This window comes from Pelmatolapia mariae, linkage group LG16_19 (genome assembly GCF_036321145.2).
Source record: "Pelmatolapia mariae isolate MD_Pm_ZW linkage group LG16_19, Pm_UMD_F_2, whole genome shotgun sequence".
Taxonomy (NCBI): Eukaryota; Metazoa; Chordata; class Actinopteri; order Cichliformes; family Cichlidae; genus Pelmatolapia; species Pelmatolapia mariae.
This window is the reverse complement of record NC_086241.1, coordinates 25,866,400-25,884,348: the sequence shown is the minus strand read 5'-3', so window position 1 is coordinate 25,884,348 and position 17,949 is coordinate 25,866,400. Positions and strand designations below refer to the sequence as shown.

The 17,949-nt window shown below is 39.2% G+C and overlaps 5 non-coding genes across 5 annotated transcripts; 2 read left to right on the top strand and 3 right to left on the bottom strand.

Moving 5' to 3' along the window:
- Positions 1-466: 466 nt before the first annotated feature.
- LOC134646426 (5S ribosomal RNA) lies at positions 467-585 on the bottom strand. Its single transcript, XR_010096671.1, has one exon. It is a non-coding gene; the product is annotated as a 5S ribosomal RNA (ribosomal RNA).
- Positions 586-997: 412 nt separating this feature from the next.
- On the top strand, positions 998-1,107 carry trnal-caa (transfer RNA leucine (anticodon CAA)). Its single transcript has 2 exons — positions 998-1,035; positions 1,062-1,107. It is a non-coding gene; the product is annotated as a tRNA-Leu (tRNA).
- Positions 1,108-3,045: 1,938 nt separating this feature from the next.
- On the bottom strand, positions 3,046-3,164 carry LOC134646495 (5S ribosomal RNA). The gene has a single exon (XR_010096734.1). It is a non-coding gene; the product is annotated as a 5S ribosomal RNA (ribosomal RNA).
- Positions 3,165-11,537: 8,373 nt separating this feature from the next.
- LOC134646483 (5S ribosomal RNA) lies at positions 11,538-11,656 on the bottom strand. The gene has a single exon (XR_010096723.1). It is a non-coding gene; the product is annotated as a 5S ribosomal RNA (ribosomal RNA).
- Positions 11,657-12,124: 468 nt separating this feature from the next.
- Positions 12,125-12,243, top strand: LOC134646470 (5S ribosomal RNA). The gene has a single exon (XR_010096712.1). It is a non-coding gene; the product is annotated as a 5S ribosomal RNA (ribosomal RNA).
- Positions 12,244-17,949: the final 5,706 nt, after the last annotated feature.

Below are 17,949 nucleotides of genomic sequence, written 5' to 3'. Positions count from 1 at the left end.
ATTGGTACTTGTTTTATTAGGCCTGATATATCAAACTACATGTAAAAATTCTATAAATAAACAGGAACCCCCCCATCCAAAAAAACTTCAGTTTACCAACTTTCCTCTATTAATCAATATATTGATTTTGCACGGGTCACTTGTTAATTCTTGGAACCCATTTTATACGAAATTTTTCTCGTTCAAATCTTTATTTGTCAATCGAGATGTTCTTTATATTTTCTACTATTTATTTCAGGATGAATAAATGAATTTCCTTCTTTCAGACTTCTTGCCAAATGTTTTGTCAAAGTCGTCTACAATTGTGTAGCAGCAGCTCCCCCTGGTGTACAAAAGGAAGTGCTCTCGTGATATCCTGTGACAGAAAAAAAAAGGATAAAAACGAACATTGTCAAGTACTCGTTATTGTTTTGAAAGCTTTGTTGTAACGAACCAACAGCGCCGCCTGGTGTATAAAAGAAAAAAAAGCTTACAGCACCTGGTATTCCCAGGCGGTCTCCCATCCAAGTACTGACCAGGCCCGACCCTGCTTAGCTTCCGAGATCAGACGGGATCGGGCGTGTTCAGGGTGGTATGGCCGTAAGCGACTGTCACAGTAACAGGAAACATATTTATATGCAACAACAAAGGCCGGAAGCTAAAACAAATGTAATGTAACGTGTTCAGGGTGGTATGGCCGTAAGCGAGTGTGGAGTTAACATGAAGCATATTTATAGCTATTTAGTCCAATTCTCAACACAGGTCGGCTAGTTGAGTAGTGTTTTTTGTCTTTTCTCTTCCTGGCGGTGCCTTTATGTTTTTCTTATTAACGGAAAGACGAAATAAAAACAGAAAATAAAAGTGAACCGTAACCCAAACAAACTTAAGGTCTTTAATAAACTCTACGCTAAACTCTTTTAAAAAATGCCGCTTGTCTTTTCAAAGTGACACAAAGTCTCAGCTGCAAACTTTGGTTAGCAGCAGTGAAACAGCTTTCTGACGATCGGGGATCGCAGTTGTCAGGATGGCCGAGCGGTCTAAGGCGCCAGACTCAAGGTGACAAACCTTCCTCAACACGGGACTTCTGGTCTCCGAATGGAGGCGTGGGTTCGAATCCCACTTCTGACAATACTTTTTTTTTTGTTAGTTTTAAAAATTATTAATAAAAACTATTATTCAATTTAGCTTTCTTTAAGTACCTTGATAACGACCACTTTACAAATCCTGCTTTGTATACGAATCAAAACCTTTTTAAAGCTGAAAAATAGGATATGACAAATAGGATAGGATAGGACGATAGGACAAAAAAATGTGTAAATGTGAAATGAAAAATCTTTCAACAAGGAGCTCCTCAAATAGGCACACATTAACATTTTTACAATTCAGTGCTCTTGTAGCGGAAATACTGATTATTTTACTTATCTGTCTCCTCCCATCTCCACACCACTTTACCCTTACCTCACTTCTCATTCCTGAGGCCTACCCCCTCAATGAAACAATCTTCCCACTCTTCTAATCACTCTTTTTTCACCTCCACATGGCTGATAGTTGAGTTTTTCATCCACTCTTCTGTCATCATCTATGACAGGGGTGGGGAACTCCAGGCCTCAAGGGCCAGTGTCCTGCAGGTTTTAGATCTCACCCTGGGCCAACACACCTGAGTCAAATGATTAGTTCATCACCAGGCCTCTAGCGAACTTCAAGACATGCCGAGGAGGTTTTTTAGCCATTTAAATCATCTGTGTTGGATCAAGGACACATCTAAAACCTGCAGGACACTGGCCCATGATGTAATTTGTAATTTGATTGCTGTAGATCTTTCAGCAATGATACCAGATCGTTACTTCTGAACATGATAACCAGTGTTGGGGAGTAACGGAATACATGTACCGCCGTTACGTATTTAGAATACAAAATATGAGTAACTGTATTCCGTTACAGTTACCGTTTAAAAAGGTGGTATTCAGAATACAGTTACTTTGTTGAAATAAATGGATTACACGGCGGTACTTTCCTGTTTCATATTATCGCGAGTCAGGACTGTTTGGGTTTGTTTGACAGCTACACTCTGTTGTTCCAGGCGGCAGCGTTACGGTTGCCATGGTTACTGGGTGACGCGCTCTCTCTCTGCGTGTTTCCTGGGTGAGAGACCGCTTTTTTGTTGTCGTTGTTGTGCTAAGCTAAAAGGCAGAATGCTACAGGCATGGCCCTAAAGAATGTAGCCTCATGGGCAGTGTAGTCCGTGCTGCAGGGAGAATGGACTGCCATACACGTTATGTGTCTGTGAGCGAGGGAGGGAGAGAAAGGAAAGTCCGAGCTGTCACGGAGCAAAAACGGGAGCTGGAAGCATGTAAATATAATAATAACCACTGCAGCCAAGAAGAGTGCCTGACGAGCCCATTTGTAAGTAAGCTATTAAGACTCAACTGTACACTGTGTTCGTGTTTTCCTCCGAGACAATAAGTTCCGTTGGAGCAGCCTTTCAACGCCTCTCTCTGTCTCTCGCAAGCAAAGTTGACCCAGACAACAAAGTAAAGCTATTTTTCGGCTACGAGCCCAACACGGAACCGCTGTATTAGTCAGAGGTCCCTTTACTGCGGTTCGGAGCCGCGGACCTTCAGTAACAGTAATAAATCACAGCAATAGTACATTCACGTAGTTGTAAACAGCATGATAATATATTAAGTAATCCAAAGTATTCAGAATACGTTACTCTCATTGAGTAACGTAACGGAATACGTTACAGAATACATTTTGGGGCATGTATTCAGTATTCTGTAATGGAATACATTTTAAAAGTAACCTTCCCAACACTGATGATAACTTACACTGAGGCAGGTTCTAGCTATGGGCAGCCCAACACGTCCACCCAAAAAAAGAAAAATTCTCCCACCTCTGATGATCTTAATGTGATCAGAGGTACAATGAAATGTTGAACTTAGTGCAAGTAAAACCCACACAAACAGCCATTTTTGATAAATATATAAAATTTCACCTCTCAGTCTTTCCCCCCATTGCTGTGTCCTCCGATGAGGAGCAGCAGCGCCCCTGGTGTATGAAACCAAAAGCTTACAGCACCTGGTATTCCCAGGCGGTCTCCCATCCAAGTACTGACCAGGCCCGACCCTGCTTAGCTTCCGAGATCAGACGAGATCGGGCGTGTTCAGGGTGGTATGGCCGTAAGCGATCGTGAAGATCACATGAAGCTTATTTATATGCAACAAAGTACAAACACGATGCAGTGATATTTTCCTCTTCGAAATAAATCAGGCCTTAATAACCTAGGATTCGTACTGAAGATAAAACAAACCTGCTGTTTGTTTTTCTATTCATATGTTTTCAGTTTGCGAAACCTGGAAAGTCTATTGACTCCTACATGTCACTGTTGTACCGTTTTGTTTTTAATTTTTTAATTTTTATCATTTATTGCATACTTTCTGCGCATTTGTTTGATAAAAATGAACGACCTTTAATTATATTATTTACATATATTTTACAGTTGAAAAGCTCAGAATATTTGCGCTCACGGCCACCCTGAACACCCCTGATCTCGGAAGCTAAACAGGAGCAGTTCGGTACTTGGATTTGTGACTGCCGTGGAAATGCCAAGTACTGTAAGATTGTCTTTATACACCAGGGGACGCTGCTGCTTCATCTTTGTTTTTGACTTTTGCGCTCATATTTGCTTCATAAGATCTGCTCTGATAAATAATACGGTGACGTAAAAAAATACACTAAAGCAGCAGTCTGCACTGTAATAAGGGAATATTCACCCATTAAAAGACAACAGTACTGATGAACTTCACATTGCAGAAGTGACATAAACTGAAATGACATATGTCACCATATAAACTGTCTTATACACAGATTCAGTGTTATGTTTTGTTTTGTTTTTTCCCATCCGGAGGTGGTCTTTCAACCAAGTACTAACCAGAACAACCCGAGTTCAGAAGGAGATCAGAAGAGACTGGGTCCTTCGAGGTTTGTATGACTGTAAGGAACGTCATAACTCATGAGAAGGCTGTTTATGTATCAAATCATGATGCTTGCTGTCTCTTGTCTTTAGATTAAGACTTTTAAAACTTGTTTAAACACCATATGATGGCAGCAGTGATGAAACAGTGTTATAATGCTATAAATTTAATGTGTGTAAATTCGATGAAGTGGCTGGAAATATTACTACTTGCAGTTGAGAAAATAGTGTATTTTGTTTGAAAATGTAAAAGCCGTGAAAAAGATATCCTGCAAGTTATAAGATCTGATTGACACATTTAAAAAAAAGGGAGAAAAACGAACATTGTTAAGTGACTCATTGTTTTATAAGATTTGTTGTAATGAAGCAGCAGCGCCCCTTGGTGTATAAGGGAAAAAGCTTACAGCACCTGGTATTCCCAGGCGGTCTCCCATCCAAGTACTGGATAGTAAATACTATTCATAACTGAATTTAAGTGAATAAGTGATTTTCTATCCTTGGTGATTTTTGACATCCCTGCTTTTCAGAACTGTCTCCAGTAAAAGATGCAGCAGCACCCAACTTAAGCTTGTCACACAAGTACTACCCAGGGCCTGATTCCAATTAGCTTCCAAGATCAGAAGGGATTGGGTCCGTCGAGGGTTGTCTTACTGTAAGGTACAGCAGAACTGTAAGGTACAGTTCTGCTGTACCTTACCTGGGCCCGGTGGAGGATCCTGCTCCACCGGGCCCAAGATCCTCCAACAGCCACTAGGCCCAGGATCCTCCAACAGTCACTAGGCCCAGGAATCTCCTGCTGTCACCAGGCCCAGGATCTTCCAGCAGCCACTAGGCCCAGGCTCTTCCAGCAGCCACCAGGCCCAGGATCCTCCTGCAGCCACCAGGCCCAGGATCCTCCAACAGCCACTAGGCCCAGGATCCTCCAACAACCACTAGGCCCAGGCTCTTCCGGCAGCCAGTAGTCCCAGGATCCCGCAGCAGCCACTAGGCCCAGACTCTTCCAGCAGCCACTAGGCCCAGGACCCTCCTGCTCCGCCAGGCCCAGGATCCTCCAGCAGCCACTAGGCCCAGGATCCTCCAGCAACCACTGGGCCCAGGCTCCTCTAGCAAGGCACCAACAAGTAAATCGACAGTGACTTCAACGGGCCATCACAAGGTAATACCAGTCTCACCATTTTCAAAATGCCGCCTAAAAAAGCAAACCCAGGAGTTGAAGAGGAGTTGGAGGAGATTAGGAAATCGCTTAATTTCATGTCTGATGAACTGAGCAAAGTGGCTAAACAACAAGGTATGCTACATGACCTAATGGATGAAATAAAACAACTAAAAAACTTGATAAAGGAGAAGGACAAGAAAATAGACGACTTGGAACGGCGAATCGAGGACCTTGAACAATACACAAGAATGGATGATTTAGTCATAAGTGGACTGGAGACGCAACACCGAACCTACGCCAGAGTAACAGCTGGCGGAGGTAAAGACGGTGAAGAAGCTCTGGTAGAGGAGCTGCAAACGCTTGAACAGCAAGTGATAAAATTCCTTCAAATGAAGAATGTAAGTATTCAGAGCCATCATATCGCAGCATGCCACACGCTCCCCAGAAAAGACAGTAAAACAAAGCCAGCAATTATTCTTCGGTTTGTGAGTCGCAAAACAAAGATTGAGTTACTGAAACAGGGAAAGAAGCTAAAAGGGACCGGTGTGTATTTAAATGAACATTTAACGAAAAAGACTGCTGAAATTGCAAGACAGGCACGCAGCCTGAAAAAACAAAATAAGATACAAGCGACATGGACGAGGAACTGCAAAGTAATGATAAGACTAAATGGCACTCTCGAAGAAGCGAAAGTTGTGATGATAAGAGAACTCAAAGACTTAGAGCAATATAAATAATCAGGAATCTGCTATGGAATCTATTGGAAAAGTGACAATTGAATAATGAACAATGGGTATGGAAAGTGTTTCTGGCCTTACGGCTCAAAAAACAATGGAAACAACAACAACAAAAACAAAAAACACATAAATCACAAGTTTGGACACAGATTATAGGTTTCCATTCAGAGATATTGAAGAGGAAGACTTTTATTATGAAAAGGACTGTCAAGGAGGTTATTTTGCCACACGCTGAGAAAATGAACTTCAAAACGTTTAACTATGCAGAGCACAACATGCATGACCCTGAAAGTAACATGACCCAGATAACCACTTCTACAATAACAACAATAATACTTGTGAGTACTATACAGACGACCAATTCAATATGAATATTAAAATGGCAAATGCATTGTCGGTCATACATTTCAATAGTAGAAGCCTGTATAAAAATTTTTCTAAAATTACAGAATGTTTAAGTAAGTTAAAAAAGTTTAATATAATTGCAATATCAGAAACATGGCTCGATAATGAGAAAGTTAGTGAAATGGGACTGGAAGGATACGAATTATTTACAATGAACAGGGTGAATAAAAAAGGAGGCGGTGTTGCTTTATATGTAGATAAAGTTTTGAAATGTAGTCTGATTGAATGTATGTCAAGCACCATAGATGACGTATTGGAATGTGTTACTATTGAAATTCATGTTGAAAAAGCTAGCAATATAGTTATAAGTTGCATCTATAGGACATCAGGATCATGCCTTGAGACATTCAATGAAAAACTTGCTGCTATGTTTAGCAACCTAAATGATAAAAAAGTGCAAATAATTTGTGGTGATTTTAATATAGATTTGCTAAACCCAAATGGACATCAGAAAACAACAGATTTCATCAATACAATGTATAGTAACTCCCTTTTCCCTGTAATTATAAAACCAAGTAGAATAACTATTGATACAGCTACATTGATAGATAATATATTCACAAATAAAACTGACTATGAAATAGTAGGTGGACTTCTTATAACTGATATAAGCGATCATCTTCCTGTTTTCGCAATTTTTCAAAATTATTTTGGGATTAAAACTAAACAAAAGAATCAAACATTTGATATGGTACAACATAGAACAACAAGAGCCATTGCTGCCCTCCAGGTGGACTTAAAGGAACACAATTGGAATGAGGTTTTTGCAAATTAAGATTCAAATAGTGCATATGATGCATTCCTATCAAATGTAATTTCACTATATGAAAAACATTGTCCTTTAATGAAAATCACTAGAAAGCATCACAGATCAAAAATATCCATGGATCACAAAGGGGATAGAAGATGCATGTAAAAAGAAAAATAATCTATATAAGAGATTCATAAAACAGAGGACAAAATATGCTGAAATAAAGTACAAGTTATATAAAAATAGATTAGTAAATATTATAAGAACAAGTAAGAAAGAATATTACCACACATTATTGGAGCAAAGCAGAAGTAACACACAAGAAACATGGAGGATATTAAATAGTATAATCAAAAAGGGCTCAAAAAAATAAGAATTATCCAGACTATTTTTTAAAAAGATAAAGATATTGTGCTTGATAAAACTAAAGACATTGCAAATGAATTTAATGATTTCTTTGTAAATGTTGGCTTTAATTTAGCAAAAGAAATTCCAGAGTCAAGAAATAATAACAACCTAAATAAACGTATTACTCAGAATGTGTCCTCCATGTTTATTGGTGCTGTAACTCATAAAGAAATAATTAACATTGTGAAAACATTTAAAAATAAAAAGTCCACTGACTGTTTTGGTATTGACATGATATTAGTTAAAAGTATTATAGAATATATAGTGCAACCTTTCGCATACATTTGTAATCTGTCCTTTCGAACTGGTGTGTTTCCCTCACAAATGAAAATAGCAAAAGTTATTCCAATCCATAAAAACGGAGAGAGATGTCAGTTTACCAATTACAGGCCAATATCACTACTCCCACAGGTCTGAAAAATTTTAGAAAAGTTATTTGTTAATAGACTTGATAAATATATTGAGAAGCATAATCTCCTAAGTGATAACCAATATGGCTTTAGAGCGAAAAGGTCCACTTCGATGGCAGTGATGGAACTTGTAGAAGGGATATCTAATGCAATAGATAATAAGGAGTATACTGTTGGTGTTTTTATAGACTTAAAAAAGGCGTTTGATACAATTGATCATTCTATATTAATGAATAAACTAGAGAGATATGGCATAAGAGGGATAGCATACAAGTGGATGAAAAGTTACCTGGATGACAGATGTCAATATGTCGAAATCAATAATGTAAAATCTAAGCAGTTGAAGGTAACTTGTGGTGTTCCTCAGGGCTCTGTGCTGGGCCCTAAATTATTCATACTATATATAAATGACCAGTGTTGGGGAGTAACGGAATACATGTACCGCCGTTACGTATTTAAAATACAAAATATGAGAAACTGTATTCCGTTACAGTTACCGTTTAAAAAGGTGGTATTTAGAATACAGTTACTTTGTTGAAATAAATGGATTACACGGCGGTACTTCCCTGTTTCATATTGTGGCGGGTCAGGACTGTTTGGGTTTTGTTTGACAGCTACGCTCTGTTGTTCCAGGCGGCAGCGTTACGGTTGCCATGGTTACAGGGCGACGCTCTCTCTCTCTGCGACTGTGTGTTTCCTGGGTGAGAGAGCGCCTTTTTGTTGTTGTTGTTGTTGTGATAAGCTAATAGGCAGAATGCTACAGGCATGGCCCTAAAGAATGTAGCCTCATGGGCAGTGTAGTCCGTGCTGCAGGGAGAACGGACTGCCATACACGTTATGTGTCTGTGAGCAAGAGGAGGGAGAAAAAGGAAAAGTACGAGCTGTCACAGAGCAGAAATGGGAGCTGGAAGCATGTAAATATAATAATAACCACTGCAGCCAAAAAGAGTGCCTGACGAGCCCATTTGTAAGTACGCTATTAAGACTCAACTGTACACTGTGTTCGTGTTTTCCTCCGAAAACAATAAGTTCCGTTGGAGCAGCCTTTCAACGCCTCTCTCTGTCTCTCGCTAGCAAAGTTGACCCAGGCAACAAAGTAAAGCTAGTTTTCGGCTATGAGCCCAACACGAACCCAACGTATTAACCAGAGGTCCCTTTACTACGGTTCGGAGCCACGGACCTTCAGTAATAGTAATAAATCACACAGCAATAGTACATTCACGTAGTAGTAAAAAGCATGATAATATATTAAGTAATCCAAAGTATTCAGAATACGTTACCCTCATTGAGTAACGTAACGGAATACGTTACAGAATACATTTTGGGGCATGTATTCAGTAATCTATAATGGAATACATTTTAAAAGTAACCTTCCCAACACTGTAAATGACATATGTAGTGTTTCCAAACTGTTAAAATGTGTATTGTTTGCTGATGGTACCACTCTGTATTGCTCAGGTAAAAACCTAGAACAGCTTCTGACTACAGTGGAAAAGGAGTTAAATATATTAAAAAACTGGTTTGATATAAATAAGTTATCGTTAAATATAAAGAAAACAAAATTGATTATTTTTGGCACTAGACAAATGAAAAATGTATCTAAAATCAGGGTTAATGGAATTGAAATTGAAAGAGTGTACAAAAATAAATTTCTTGGAGTGATAATTGATGATAAGCTGAGTTGGAAGTCTCATATAAACCATGTGAAAACAAAAATGTCAAAAACCATTGCTATTCTCTACAAAACACAGCATGCCCTGAACAAGAAATCATTATACACACTTTATTGTACTCTGTTGCTTCCATATATGACTTATTGTCTGGAGATATGGGGTAATGCATATAAAGCAAATACTCTTCCTATTTTCAAGTTACAAAAAAGAGCTATAAGAATTATAAATCAATCAAACTATATAGAACCAACTAACATTTTGTTTATTAATCTGAATACCCTGAAATTTTATGATTTAGTTGAATATAAAATGGCACAGATAATGTATAAAGCACAAAATAACTTGCTTTGCTGCAGTACTCAGAAGCTGTTTAAAGTCAGAGAGAGAGTCAATATGACTTAAGGGGAACAGATTTCTTTAAAAAAAAACAAGATAAGGACAAATATAAAGCAGAGATGTGTTTCTGTTAGAGGAGTTAACCTGTGGAATAGTTATGACAGTGATTTAAAAAGGTGTAGTTCATTTTCCTTGTTTAAAAACATGTTTAAAAATAGAGTATTAGAAAAATATATAAATCAAGAATGAAAAGAGCAAAAATAATAATACTGAAACTCTTGATTGTTTTGCTTTGATGTAGTTACTTATCTAAGGTGGAAAGTTTTTTTGTTTTGTTTTGTTTTGTTTGTTTGTTTGTTTGTTTGTTTGTTTGTTTGTTTTTGCTTTGCTTTGTTTTATTCTTTGCTTCAAGCCCTGTGTACAGGAGCTGCATGCAAAAAGATATTTTGTTAAAAGGGTTGGCGTAATAAGCAAATGCTTCAGCCAATACCTTTTGATTAGCCTTGTCTCGTGCTTTCTTGCTTTGTGGTAATCTTTATTCTGTATTCACTGAGATATTTGAATGCTAATCAATAAGTCAAAAATCAACTCATGAAAAGGCTGTTTATGTATCAAAGTATAATGCTAGCTAACTTCTGTCTTTAGATTAAGACTTTGTTTATTCAATGAAATTAATTCAATTCAATTAAAGACAGTGATGACAGCATTAACGAAACAGTGTTATAATGCTATAAATTAAAAGTGTACAAATCCAACAGAAGACTATAGAGTGTCATGAGTTTCAAAACATAGAAGACCTTTAGGTTGGATCCATTTTTTTAATCAACAACAACAACAACAACAAAAAAGAAAAATACAAATCAGCATTACATAAAAATATCCTGGGGTTATGGCCATACCACCGTGAACATGCATCAATATTAATATTAGTAACAGTCAGGCATGTGCAGGGGGGGAGGGGGCATGAGCACCTTCCCCTTTCTTCTTAGGTATCCAAAGTGCCCTTTTCTTCAGTTAATTTTTTTTTTAATTTTTTAAAATGTGTGTGTATGGTCTTGCCCATGCCCCTTAACAAAACGTTTAACTATTAATCACAATTTTGCTAAGTAAAAGAAGCTGGCATGCATTGGTCACATGATGACCATTAACCAATGCTCACTCTTGATGGCAGAGAGATGAGAACAGCTCATTAAGAGCACACACGTTTTTTGCAGTCTGGGCGGTGTGGAGCTGTAGAACAAACACACAAATTAATTGGGTGGCAGACTGATGTAACAAAAACCAGTAAGTAGGGTGTATAGTCTTTAGCACACAGGAGGGTTAAGAGTATTATTATGCACACGTTGTTAAGTTGTCTTGTGGCAGCTGATGAATTGAAACAACTGAGCATGCTGTGAGTGCACAGCATGTGTCTATGTGCCCCTTTTTAATCTTGAGCACCCGCCCCTTCAAACATCTCTGCACGCCCTGGTAGTAGTAGTATATGAAATGGGTGAAGAGGTTGGAGGCATTATTACTTGCTGGTGAGAAATACGTGTATTTTGTTTGAAAATATAAAACCCCCAGAACTGATATAGTAATAATAAATATTACCTGCTACATTAAAAAGCAATAGTGAGAAAAGACGAAAATTTATTAAAGTCTCACTTTAAAAAACGCTCTGTACTGTCATGGAGAGCAACAGCGCCCCCTGGTGTATAAGGGAAAAAAGCTTACAGCACCTGGTATTCCCAGGCGGTCTCCCATCCAAGTACTGACCAGGCCCGACCCTGCTTAGCTTCCGAGATCAGACGAGATCGGGCGTGTTCAGGGTGGTATGGCCGTAAGCGACTGTGAAGAGCACAAGAAGGCTTTTTATATGATAGAAAACACGAACTATGTTGGCGTATTTTGATTTATTTCTTCGAAATGAATCAGGTTTTAACAACTTGGGATTCGTAGCGAAGCTAAAACACGTGTTCCGTGCTATATGTTTTTAGCTTTTTGAAACCTGGATGAGCATCGTCCTTTGTTTTCATTTTTTTACTGGTCCAAAAGTTTAGGTTATTTAAGATAAATATATTTCAGCTGGGCTCAAACTGAAAATATATTTATTAGTAGAAGTTTTCTACTGGATTGACACGTTTTTAATTTACAAGACAGAGTTCTAACCAAACGTGATAAGAATATTTAAATAATTAATACTGCCACGCCATTACCATCTTTGTGTGGGCAAAGACAAATCAAAATCCAAGTGGGAAGCTAGCACCCCTTGAAGTTTGCACGCATAAATATGCTTCACGATAAACCTACAGTCGCTTACGGCCATACCACCCTGAACACGCCCGATCTCGTCTGATCTCGGAAGCTAAGCAGGGTCGGGCCTGGTCAGTACTTGGATGGGAGACCGCCTGGGAATACCAGGTGCTGTAAGCTTTTTCTTTATCAGGGCTCTAGACTAACTTTTTGCCATGGGCGCACCGGTGCACCGGCACAAAAGTTGGGCGCACTCAAATTTTTCAACCGCATCGCTTAACACCGCAGTTTTACATGTGCACTTTTTTGGGGGGAAGTTGCAGTCCATACAGACAATATTCATTTCTAAATTATTAACTAACAATCTTGTGCTTAAAGTGCTTTGTCAATATTGTAGAAAATGTTAAACTTAATCATCATCTTGGCCTCCTCTGACGACCTGTTTGCTGTTGCATGCTGCTGAAATGCAGTGGGGAGAGGGGACACTTGGGCAGTGCATTTATTGCAGCATATAATATGTTTTCTGGATACACTGTGCTTTTTCAGCATTCAGGGGTTGATGGCACTGTGTCAGAGCACTGGCTATGAATTTCAGACGGATCAGGCCTTAACTTAACAAAAAAGTTATCAATAGTTCTTTTCATCTTTTCTTATTACCCACAGCTACATCCACTCTGTCGGGCCTAGGCTGCTCACTAGGGCTGGGTATCATCACTGATTTCTATAATCCATTCGATTCAATTTAGCCTCAAACAGTCAGAAATATTATAATTCTGATCATTTATCCGTACTGATACATGTGAGACTTCATCAGAATTGTGAACATCACAGCAGATGCCTTTGTGTGAAAGTAACTGAGAATAAAACAGAAAAACATGAAGGAGATTTTCCTGGTCTGGCTTTTTATAGCAGATAACCTTAAAAATATTCTGCAATATTCTGCAATTTTGCATAATTTTAAAAAGTTTACATTTCTTCAGTATTGAACAGCAGAAATTAGGCTTTCTTGTCCGAGGTTATTTAAGTGAAAAAAAAGAAAAGAAAAAGACAGCGGCCGACAGCGCTGTAAACAACGGTAGACTGGTGGGTAATAAGCGAATGAATAATGCAGAAAACAGAGATTTGAGACGGGAAACTGTTCTTGAAGTACTTAGAGAGAGGGAGAGAGCTGTGCATGAAGTGTGATTTTATCGTGGTGGAAGCAAAACAGCAAAAGTAAGAGGGAATTCATGACAACATTTATCAAATGTGAAGCGCAGTTTGCTGCTTCTTTTGCTGCTGGGTGTGCCAAAATGTGATTGCCTGCCAAAAACTGATTTCCAATGTTTCCGTGTATTTTTTGTGTAATATCTTTATGTATGTTGTTAAATAGACTTCGGTGAACAGCGTTTACAAAGGGGTTATATATAGAATTAAGAAATTATCTGTTTTTTCAAGTATCTTTACAACTCTGTGTTATTATAACCAATCCGGTCCTTTATCCCCACTTGAAATATTTTTACAGAACTATTGTAATATTTGCTGCCATTTCTGCTGTCCTCTTGGCCAACTTACTCTTACAAAAGACATTTTTAATGTTAATGAGATTTTTTTTAACTGCATAAATAAAGGTTATATAAAAGTCACTGCCAAAAACTGATTGCGGCTTCTACCTTGTTACACGAATGTTGTTTGTGGCTCAATATGACTTTGTGTCATCCATGAGGGATGCATTTGACATATGTTTCACATATTATAGCCCAACAAGTTACTTATAGCAGTTTAAATACGAGCAATCAGTTTTTGGCAAATACCGGAAATCAGTTTTTGGCAGACAATCACTTTTTGGCACAACACTGGCTCGGTGAATTTTGGTTGGAGAAAGACAAAACCTGCAGCTCAGAATCAGCGCAAAAAAGACGTAAACACAGAGCGCACCCGACGCATCAGAATTGCTGAGCTCCGACAGCGTGTCCGTCTACGTGCCGACGGGTGAGAAAGCCGAGAAAGACAAAGCTGATTCTGATGCGTCGGGTCCGCTCTGTGTTTAAGTCTTTGTGTGGAGTCCGTGTACCTGCTCTCATTTGCTGTTTGGTGGTTGTTGAAATAGTTTTGTGAGCTTTAATCTGAGAATCTGGCGTTTCTGGCAAACACAGTTATATTTAAAAGTCAATTCAGGATTTAATGAATCGATATCGCTTTATTCAAGCTATTCACCTCCCTCTTCCAACTGGACCACCGCCAATCAGAGAGGTCCCGCCCCCGACTATCTCTGATTGGTTTAGTCCACGATAGGGGCATAATGTGTGTCTGTTGTTGACCACGTGGAGAGTTGCAGAGATTTATTTATTTTATTTTTTTTGTTACCCGAACAGTGTGACCAAATATTTTTTTTAGTCGCACCACTGAAAAATTTGGTTGCATTTGCGACCAAATTGGTCGCACTCTAGAGCCCTGTTTATGCACCAGGGGGCGCTGCTGCTCCTCATCTTTGTTGGTTTCTGAATTTTTGTGCTCCCGCAGCTTCATGTTTGCTGCTTTACTAAATAATATGGTGACATAAAAAGGGCACAGCTTTTGTTTTTAAGGAGTCAGTGGGCAATGATTTTTTCCTTTTACTTCTCTTTCACATTTGCACACATTCTCCCATTCAAGCACTAATGAGACCTGAGCCTGCTTAGCTCCTGAAAATCAAGCATGTTTGGTGGTATGGTAAGCAGCAACATTTACACTAGTAGGTACACAATGACTCTGACTTGGCTTATCTGGCTTGTTCTGTTTTTTTCCAGCCTTACACTCTTTTCGTAGATGACATAGTTTTAGAATGAAAATTAAAAGTCATTTACTCTGATTCTTAAAAAAGATAAGATAGGCTCACTTATATTATACAGAAATAAACTTATAACTTGGATAACTTGTTTCATAACCCTACAGTGTGCACTAGATGGCAGTCTTCCATAAGCCTACCAACGACACAAAGCAGTGTAACTGTAAGGTCACTGCAGTGATGTTTTCTCCAATCCACCACTTCATCTCACACTATCCACAGGAGTATGGTGACTGTGCTGCACTTGTTAAATAAAAGATGAAAAGTCTGAAAAACCCGATACACTCAAAGTGCTTCACGATACTGCACCTCCACTGCTGAAAAGTTTTGCACAACTTACCTCAAAGAACAGATGGCCAACAAATCTCTGCCTTTGCACAATCTGCCTTTTCATTAAAGCTTCTAAATAGTCTGAAAACTGCTGCAGTCTTCATATTGTTTCCTCATGATTCTAAAAAATGTCCATATATTTGTAGGATTTTTATGTATGTTTATATTGAAATGGAGTAATCTGCAGATTGAACGGTGTGGATCAAAATATGCATCCTTGATAACACCATACTTGTATCTATTACTCTGAAAATGTATTTTAATGCTATAAAGACAGCTGTGTTTACTTGGCTTGGGATTGTATATTAAAGCTGGCTAATAGCTACATCAGATATCTTTCCATTTCTATAAAATTATCATTTTTGTATATGAAAAAACCCCAAAACGCTAAGCGCTTGAGCTCCAAATAACAGCTTGGAATAGGCACAGTCTGGAGTCATTATTGTAATATCAAATTATTCTTGAATTAACATAATTGTAATAATTGAATTTGCTCTTTTATAGACTCTGAAACTTTAAAAACTCATTTGTTTTACCCATGATTCCATGAACACAATTACAAGCAGTATAGACCAGATCCCACAAACTTCTTTTTGTACCACTTGGAGCCCAATAACGGGTTACTCCAACTGTGTGCTAACACTGCTGAGATAACAACAAGCTGAGAGGCTGTAAAATGTTGCATTAAATTTCTTTCAGCCGCCTGAAAGATTTCTGATATTGGGATGGTACTATAGACTGCATATAAGTGTTTGAGGCACAACCTAATCATCGTATCCCTGGTGGTTAGTTTCTTGATTTTACTATAGAAAGAATTAAAGACTGTTGCCAAGCTCGGTCTGAACATCTTATTTGTTCTGTTCCCATGAGCCAAGCCTGCTGGAGGGGTATCCCCCACTGTCCTCAAGTCCTCTCCAGCAGACCAGTGGAGCTACACAAACAAGACCTGGGGTCCAGTCAATTTGTCCGGACAAATGTGGGGATTTGGGACCACTGCAAGCTATGCAGGGATGAGTGCTTTTTGTTTGTGTGCCAAGTAACTCCCCTCAATCCCTTGGTCTCTTAAGTCACTCTATTCACCCCAGTCTTTGTCTGGTTTGTCTTGAACCTGACACACTGAACTAAGGAAAAGTTCTTTCTCGCCCTTGTTTATGTTTTAATTCTGTCTTTGGAAAGATCTGTCTGCAGTGTCCAGGTACCAAATTAGCATTTTCTAAACATTTGGTTGGACAACTTTTTCTCTTTCACCCAGCTCTCACCTCTGTGGAAGAAGGGATCACAGTAGGGCAATGGATGTTGAGCAGATGGGGTGGGGTGTGTGCCCCTCCCTTACACCTCCACCCCTGGTCAACAATGAGCGAAGTTCACACTGCATCAGCACAAGTGGCTGAAACAATCTGAGAAAGTGGCTGGAGCAAGGCAGCACCTCAGTCCCCTGTTCTCCACTGGCCCAGTCAGGCCCGTCTGTGCTCTTCTCAGCATGCTGATCAGAGGATTAGGTCGCAGCGGCAGCATCGAGTCAAGAGCACGTTGAAGAAAGGGAAAGGCATGCAGGGAACACGAGTTTCAAGACAGTTTCACACGCACCCACACAAGAAGGCAAGCAGACGGTTATAAGAAGGACCACACCACACTTCCTGTACTTCTGACAACTTGTCGGTAGAGGGTACCACAATTCTGTTGTGCAATGTTTGTACAGGCATATATGTATATATATATATAAAAAATCAAATAAAAACCAAATACGTAGACACTAAATAAATAGGAGGAGGATGGATAGAGGAAAAAAGGAAAGTGTATTAGAAAGGAGGAAGTTAGGGTGTTATGAAGAGAATGAAGACTGGAGAGGTCCAGATGACATATCTGTTGAGATATTTCCAGGAGAGAGGGCAGTGGACTTTAACACAATGTCTTAAGAATAGAGAAAATGTGTACTGGTACCAGTTTTCAAGAATACGGGTGACGTGCAGAGCTGCAGTAACTACAGAGTGATAAAGTTGATGAGCCATACCATGACGATATGGATAAGAGCTATTGAGGCAAGGTTAAGAAGCGAGGTGATGATCAGTGAGCAGCAGTATGTCAAGAAAGAGCACCAAAGATGTGGTGTTTGCTTTGAGAGTGTTGATGGAGAAGGATGGAGAAGTATAAAGAAGGTCAGAAGAAGGTGCACTGTGTCTTTGTGGCTCTGGAGAAAGCAAATGATAGGGTGCCAAGAGAGGAACTGTGGTATTGCATGAGGAAGTCAGGAGTGGCAGAGAAGTATGTGAGGGTGGTGCAGGAGATCTATTAGGACAGCAAGGCAGGGCTGAGGTGTACGGTAGGAGTGAGAGATGGGTTTAGGTTGGGGTGGGACTACAAGATTTGCAGACAACATGGGAGTATGGAGCAGGTGGAGCCTGCAGAGGTGGAGGTATGCTCTGTAGAGAAGAGGAATGAAAGTCAGTACAAGCAAGGCAGAATACATGTGTGTGAATGAGAGGGAGATGTAGATGTAACAGCGACGCTGCGAGAGGCAGAAGTAGTAAAGGTCGAAAGGTTTTTGGCTCAGCAACATTGTGGTTGTTAAAGGTAAAATTTCTACTGGGAAAAACCTGGAAAGTTCGACTCTTTCCACTTTGTAATAATTTTGAAACAATGTAAAGTAAACAAAATATTTGTTGCACTGAGGTACCTATAATGACTGGTTACAGATTGACAAGGAAAAATCCACAGTCTCTTTAAACTCCTATGGAAGATATGTTCATATT